General features: G+C 44.1%; 1 pseudogene; it reads left to right on the forward strand.

The window, feature by feature from the left end:
- The first annotated feature begins 4446 nt into the window (after positions 1 to 4446).
- Positions 4447 to 7286, forward strand: LOC148045826 (uncharacterized; annotated as a pseudogene).
- Positions 7287 to 8210: the final 924 nt, after the last annotated feature.

An 8210-nucleotide genomic window follows, 5' to 3' on the forward strand; every position in this document is an offset into this window, starting at 1 on the left:
TGAGACTTCTATTCTTTCAAAACTGATTGCTAATCAGAAATCAGTAACTTGCTGCTCCTTTCCTTGTCTTAACAAATAATCAGAATCCAGATATCAAGCAATCAAATATGTTACAAAAGCAAAATAGATATGGATAATACTTGACTCAAAAATCACCTCTTGTATGGATGTTTCACTTCTGGTTTTTATACTATAGGCTGTCAGGCCTGCAGCCATGTTCCTTTTGGATCTTTGGCCTGCCACATTTCTATTCTACTATGCTGTTTCTATAGTGGGGAAATGGGAGGGGGGATAGTATGGAGTAGAATGTTATACAGCCAAAATAAAATTCCTTTCTAGATTGCGAAGGTCATTCTTTGTCTTGGCATCTCTGCAACTGACTGGAACTGGATGAGTGAAACTGCCAGCATGTCAGTGGAAGATTGGACCATGTGAGGAACTTGTGGGTGTGGGGGCAAGATCATGAACTTTAACTTGGGGTGGGGAATGGAAGAAACTTCAGATTCGGGTTTTCCCACAGATGTGCCAGCATGGCTCTCTTAATAAATTGGAACTTTGAGCAGCACATTGCCTTGGACTCTAATTTAATTTTGGATGCTATCAGGAACGCTGACATTAACCTGAATCTCTATTAAAATACCTCACCAGTTACCCCTGTAATTGTGCGGGGTGCTGACTCCCAGCACTGACCCAACCTAGGCAGTGCAAAATCTCAGTGAAGATGGAGAAAGGACCCATGGGGAAAGCAGCAGATGATGGATTGCTTCTCTATGCTGAGACCATCTGCATATATTCCAAAACCAAGGGTGCGGGGATTGCAGAGGGGGAATGCCAGCTGGGAGCAAGACCTGGACCTAGAATTGGAACCAGCTCTGCTGGATGAAGCCTTGAGATTTATGGCATCTGGGCAATTGCTGTAGGTGCTGAAGGGAGTGAGAGGGCAGCTTTGATGCACAACTGGAGGAGATCAAAGCAAAGGCCCAATGATTGGAACCGCCCAGACCAACTTGCAAAGCCGAACATGAGTGAAATCAACCCTCACTTTAGCTATGGACTACCTAGTTGGACCCTTGCCCAGCCCATGTTCTCCTTCCCTAGCAGAGATTCTGCAATGCACTGGAGTGAAGATCTTTACTTGTTCCATACAGCGACAAGCGAGTCGGACCATTAACCTGCAGCTGGAGGAAAGGCAACACCAGTAGCCCTTCCCCCTCTGGGGTGAAGATGCCCACCCCAACATGGGGAAATTAATCCAGCCAGCAGAAAGAGGCTTGGCCAACAACTCCCCCTAGCCAGCCACCAATGTTTGGGCTGCAGCCTATGAATCAATCATCACCCAGGTGGCCTTTCTTCCCAGGTCATGGATGGGAAAGATACCAATGGAGGCCTGCCCTCCTTCAGCAGATGACACCATTTCAGGTAACGGCAAGGGCAACCTCAGGGATTGACACTCTCCCCCACTGATTCAGTCCCACCTGCAATGCCCCAACAGGCTCTTGCCCAACCTCAGCTGCTTGGAACATCACCGCAAGGAGGCCTAACACCCCAAGCAGTTGCCCAACCACCAGTTCAATATCAACAACTAGCTCCCACATCACCTCAATTTTGGGCAATGTTTGATAGCACCCCAAGAAAACTAGCATATTTCCTAAATCGAACCTGGGTGTGTATTGATCAATTTGGGGTCAATACCTTCTGATAGAGAATTAATCTCAGCAATAGCAGAAGGGATGAATCAGGGGGAAGCTGCAGAGTGGATAGCGGAGCTCCATGACGAGGCAGATCCTGAGTTAAAAGATGCAACCAGGTTCCTTCTCTCGGGGGGGGGGGGGGGCAATAAAATGCTACCGTTGCAGTCAACCTGGCCACAGAGCGTCAGAATGCCTGGCTCTAGCCCCAATCTCACAAATGCGTACACCAACTGCCAGTGTGATAAAGAGAAGGCCCCAGAAGCCACTGGAAAAACATAAATTGGTCCAACGACCTAAGAAAGCTGATCCCCAACCTAAGGAGTTGAAAAGTCCAACAGATGGGGAAACCCCTTCCAGCTTGGAGGAGGAGAATAGTGAAGACGACCCAATGGTGCATGCACCCATCTGTCCCTTTGCCATCAAAGCCAAGCTCCAAGTACCCGAAACAAAGATGGAAGGGAAAGTTGAGGCAATCATGGACACCGGCTGCACCCGATGCTTAATCAACATGTTGACTTTAGAACAACTAGGCATATGCATAAAACACCTTCGGTCCCATTACTCGGCAGCTACAGTTTTCTGTACATTATTTTCAATACTACAATACACAAATATGTGATATGTTCCTGATTGAATCAGAACATTGAACAATATGTAGAAGGAATTCTTTGCAAGAAGCTCTTACTTCCCATCCTAATTTTTTTTTGCCATGTGATTTCAAGGCATTTGGAACTGGACTACATCTGGTCTCCAATTAGGAAAGGAAAATGCTGGTGGCACCTCTGTGTGGCACCTCAGATTGTTAGGAGAGTGGACAGAAAGAATTTGCAGCATTGTATGTGGAACAGCTATCAGGATACAGTGCAGCATAGCAGGTGACTGACAATAAAGGAGGTCTGGGCATAGGTCCAACAAAGCAACTGCCAAAGAGCTGAAAGAAGAACCAGACATTTCCAGCTTCTCTATTCCAGCAGAGATGCTGAAGCATAAAGCCAGTCAGCAGCTGGTGAAGCCTTCCTCCCCTTCCCCAACTCAGATTGAAAGCCTACAAAGCCATCAACAGCAGTCTAGAAAAGTGCTTTCCAAATTTAATAACTTTATGATATCAAGAGTTTGATTTCTAGAATTCCCCAGTATGCTGAGGAAGTCCACATGTTTTAAAGTTGCCATCATGTTATATAATAATGTTATAATTTTATCTGACAGCAACAGAAGAGAACTGCATGGTGGTTAAATTTTGGTTATAGAAAAGACTATTATTTTTTCTCAATGAATGAGAAAAGATATTTATTTAGGAATTAAATGTAGCTTTTAAAATAGGTATAATATAATGTAAAGGTTTAATGATGTGTTAAAGTATAAGTTAAGAAATAAGTTTGTTAAGGTTTTTTATATCCCAAAAGCCTCTATGGAAACTTAGGGAAGATAATATACTTTGTTGGTGGTCTCTAATTTTTTTTAAAAAAAGATTCCCTCACAATGTGACTTTTGAAGAATAAAGTACTTGTTTCTTGCATTTGTTTGAACTTGCTAATTTTGTAAATTTTAAACCATTTTATTCTCATTCTGTAATTATGGATTATTATTCTTTCATAATTATCCTCAAAAGTATTATTATTTTTATAACTAGGAAATAAGGCTGACCAATTCATCATGGGCATATTGTTGGCTCTAAAACTGACAACTATAAATCTAGCACTATGGGTTATACCAGCAGATATGTGTAGTTATAGATACATTTCTTTTATCACCCAATATTCTGACAATATACACATGTAGAAAATCCTAGCATCATATAAAATCCCAGCATTTATTGATTGTGAAGGAAATGTAGCCATGTTTGGTTTCGCTAAATATTTGCATAGTTGTATATTTTCAAATATATTCTTGTGATTTTCTTATACCAGTGTGATTTTGTTTCTGTTAAGATTACAATGGCATCCCCAGTTGAGAAGATGGAGAATATTCTACATAACAGGGCTTAGCCAGCTGCAAGACTTCTATTGCCTTCAAATTGAAAGAACTTGTATAATAGCATATGCGTACATATATATTGTCAGATGGAAAATATTGTTGAAAATGTACAGATTGTGGCTCTCAAAATCTTTCTCCCCCCATAAACATAGTGTTAACATATTTTTATTTACCATTTTGTTCTAATAAGGGCCCTTGCTATCCAGGGTTTTACAGGATCAATGCATTTTTATAACCATATTTTAGAGGAGAATTTTGGATATTTTTTATAGATAAAAGTCAAATCAAAGCCATGTGTTCACTGATACTGCAAAATATTTCAAATTCTTTTACCTCAGTTAAAAGAAGCATTTAAAATAAGAACAGAAGAAAAGTGCTGACTGATTAAATAAAAAAGGCTAGCTGCTTTGGCATTCCCACAATGAGCTATGTGATACAAAATGAAGGCCAGAAGTTGTACTTCATATCACAGTTGTACTGTGGTGGAGATCATCATTCTAGTAAATTCATTTTTGTCCTTCCTAATATAGAATCCTAAACATAAAGTTACCTTCCAGGAAGTTTCTCTAGCTTTCTGATATTTTTTTCATGGTGGCATGGTAATTGGGAACCAGGTGACATGGAAAATCAGGGCCCTGGTCTCAGGCTGCTGTTGCTGAATGCCAGGTCTGTGGTCCATAAAGCTCCCCTCGTCTGGGACTTACTATTAGACGAGGAGGCAGACCTGGCATGTATTACTGAAACCTGGCTGGACCATGAGGGAGGAGTCCCCCTCTCAGAAATGTGCCCAGAAGGTTTTCAGGTGCTGCACCAGCCACGATACCAGGAAAGGGGTGGAGGAGTTGCTGTTATAATCCGGGAGTCATTGATGCCTCGCAGGCTACCTGCTCCAGAGATTGTCGGATGGGAGTCCCTCCTTGTGAAGCTGGACATTGGGGGTCAAGTGGGCTTATTGTTGACATACCTACCTCCCAGCTGTGTCCCAACAGCCCTGCCTGCGCTCCTAGAGTAAGTAGCCGGACTGGCGGTTGAATTCCCCAGACTTATAGTACTGGGGGATTTCAACCTGCCATTTCTTGGCGAACGCTCTGATGGGGCCCAGGAGTTCATGGCTTCCATGGCAACCATGGACTTGACCGAAGTAATTCAGGGTCCGACTCATATGGCGGGACACACACTCGACCTTGTGTTTCTCTCGGAGCAGTGGAGACGTGATCTGGAATTAAAGGGGATTGAGATCTCTCCCTTGTCATGGACAGATCACTTCCTGCTGAGGCTTGATTTTCGGAAGCTTCTCCCCCACTGCAGGGAGGTGGAGTCGATTAAATGGTTCTGCCCCAGGCACCTGATGGACCCTTCGAGATTTCAGACGGAGCTTGGGGAGATACCTGACTCCCTTGCCCACAATTCGACTGAGTCCTTGGTCGCTGCCTGGAATACCACGGCAACTAGGGCTTTAGATCGGATTGCGCCTTTGTGGCCTCTCCGCGGCAGTGGTTCCAGGAGGGCGCCTTGGTTTACCGAGGAACTCCAGGAGATGAAGCGCCAAAAGAGACGCCTAGAGCGACGGTGGAGGGCTAGTAACTCCGAATCTGACCGAACACTGCTAAGAACCTTTATTAGGTCTTATCTAGTAGTGATACAGGCGGCAAAAGGGAGAGATGCGGGTGAACCCTTACAGGGAAGAGCGGTGGAATTTGTTCAGTTTCTGTCAGATAAAATAGCTCAGATTCAGACGGACCTTGACTCCACTTGGACAGTGCCAGCAGAGATGCCTAAGGAGAGTCTTGAGCAAACTTTGTGGAGTGAGTTCCAGTTTGTCAATCCTGAGGAACAAGGCCATTGGATCAATGAGTACTGCCACCTGTCTACTGGACCCCTATCACTCCTGGTTGGTCTCGACCAGCAGAGAGGTGACTAGGGGCTGGATCCAGAGGATTATATACATCTTGCTTCGAGAGGGGTCCTTCCCGCAGCCTCTGAAGGAGGCAGTGGTGAGACCCCTCCTGAAGAAGCCTGCTCTGGATCCAGCCGTCTTTAAAAACTACCGTCCAGTCTCCAACCTCCCTTTTTTAGGAAAGGTTGTTGAGAAGGTGGTGGCTTCTCAACTCCAGCGGACCTTGGATGAAACGGATTATCTAGATCCCTTTCAGTCTGGTTTCAGGCCTGGTTACTGCACCGAAACCGCTTTGGTCGCACTGACCGATGATCTCTGGTGAGCCAGGGATAGAGGGCATTCCTCTACCCTGGTGCTTCTTGACCTCTCAGCGGCCTTTGATACCATCGACCATGGTATCCTTCTGCGACGGCTAGAAGAGGTGGGAGTGAGAGGCACCGTCTTGCGGTGGTTCTCCTCCTACCTGTCTGGCAGGTTGCAGTTGGTGTTGGTCGGAGGAGAAGAGGTCAACCCCTAGGCCCCTTGAATATGGGGTGCTGCAGGGTTCAGTCCTGTCCCCTCTCCTATTTAACATCTACATGAAGCCGCTGGGTGAGATCATTCGCAGGTACGGGATAAAATACCACCAGTATGAAGATGATACCCAGCTGTATCTGTCCACCCCGTGCCAACTCAGTGAAGCGGTGTAATGTGCCAGCGCCTGGAAGCTGTCAGGGTCTGGATGGGAATGAACAAGCTTACGCTCAACTCTGACAAGACTGAGTGGCTTTGGATGTTGCCCCCCCAAAATAGTCCAGATATTCCACCCTTAACCCTGGGGTTTGAAATCTTACACCCCTCAGAGAGGGCCCGCAACTTGGGTGTTCTCCTGGATCCACAGCTGACATTAGTACATCATCTGTCAGCTGTGACCAGGGGAGCTTTTGCACAGGTTCACCTGGTACACCAGTTGTGGCCCTACCTGGACCAAGAGGCACTCCAAATGATCACTCATGCCCTCGTCACTTCAAGGCTCGACTACTGTAACACGCTCTACATGGGGCTGCCCCTGAAGAGTGTTTGGAGACTACAATTGGTCCAGAATGGAGCTGCGCGAGCGATACTGGGTGTACCTAGGTACACCCATGTTACACCTATCCTCCGCGAGCTGCACTGGCTTCCCATCGGTCTCCGGACACGCTTCAATGTGCTGGTTATAAAGCCCTACATGGCCTAGGACCTGGATATCTCTGTGACCGCCTCCTGCAACTTGGCTCCCAGCGCCCAATAAGATCGCACAGGGCGGGCCTTCTCTGGGTACCGTCAGCCACACAATGCCGTCTGGCGGTTCCCCGGGGAGAGCCTTCTCTGTTGCTGTCCCAGCCCTTTGGAACGAGCTACCCCTTCAGATCCGAACCCTCCCCACTCTCCTGGCCTTCCATAAGTCTGTTAAGACCTGGCTGTTTCGGCAGGCCTGGGACTGTTGAACTTGATTGAACTTCAGCCCCATTATAACTGAGTGCATGTTGTGTTTTCCTGTTTTTAATTGTATTGTTTTGTGTTTTTAATCTTTTACTATTTTAATTGTTTTTATGTAAGCCACCCAGAGTCCTTCGGGATTGGGCGGCATACAAATCTATTAAAATTCTAAATTCTAAATTATAACTAGTATTTCTTCACCACAGATACTTTTAAAAACACGAGGATATAAGACTTATTTTGATGTCTTTCTTAATGTTGCTTAAAAAAGGTTTCATTTTTCTTTTTCACTGCCAGTCCTGAAGTTAAAATTTTGCTAAAAGTGCATCGCTTTTCCCCTTCTTATGCAGAACCACCTTTCTCCTTTTGGAATTTATTACTGTTTTTATTTTAAACACTTTAACATTATTTGCAAACTTGGAAAAAGAGATCAGTGTTTCAGAAAAAAAATACTTTAAAGACTCTTCTACCTGCTTATAAACACTCCCATAGATCTGCAAAAGTTTAATGCAGCAGGACTTTATAGATGATAATTTGTTTCTTCCTAAGCAATATATATATTTTAATACACACACAATGAAGCCAATAAACAGAGAATAACAACAACAACAAAGAAAATTGAAAGATATGAAGGACGAATAAAACAATATCATGAAAATATCCAGTTCAGAAGAAATCAACACCTTTTCTATCGGTCCCTTGATGAAAATCAAATCTAAACTAATGTTTACCCATGTAAAGAATTTTTTTTAAACTTTTGGAAATAACTGTGGGAAAACCCAGTGGAACACAATAAAACTACCTCCTGGATCAAAGATATTCAGCAACAAACAGCATGAAACAAAATGGAAAATATTGTAATAAAAGCTGACGTGGTTGCAAAACAAGCAAAGAAGATAAAGAACTGTAGTGCACTTGGCCTGAATGAACTGCATGGATACTGCTAAAACGCAGTTTTAACCATCCTCCATCATCGCATGGCCATTCAATTTCATCAAATGCTTCAAAATGCAACAAGTGAAGAATGGTTAACACTGGTTGAACATACCTGATAATGAGAGATCCATAAAAGGGCAAGAACCAAGTAACTATTGCCCAATTACTTGTCCGCCAACAACGTTCAAACTTTTTACAAGAATACTGGCAAATTCAGTATTCAATCATCTGATGGAAAACAGTTTGTATCCAGT

This window comes from Thamnophis sirtalis, unplaced genomic scaffold (genome assembly GCF_051295495.1).
Source record: "Thamnophis sirtalis isolate CommonGarterSnake01/CBP01778 unplaced genomic scaffold, rThaSir2_p1.2 scaffold_4, whole genome shotgun sequence".
NCBI lineage: Eukaryota > Metazoa > Chordata > Lepidosauria > Squamata > Natricidae > Thamnophis > Thamnophis sirtalis.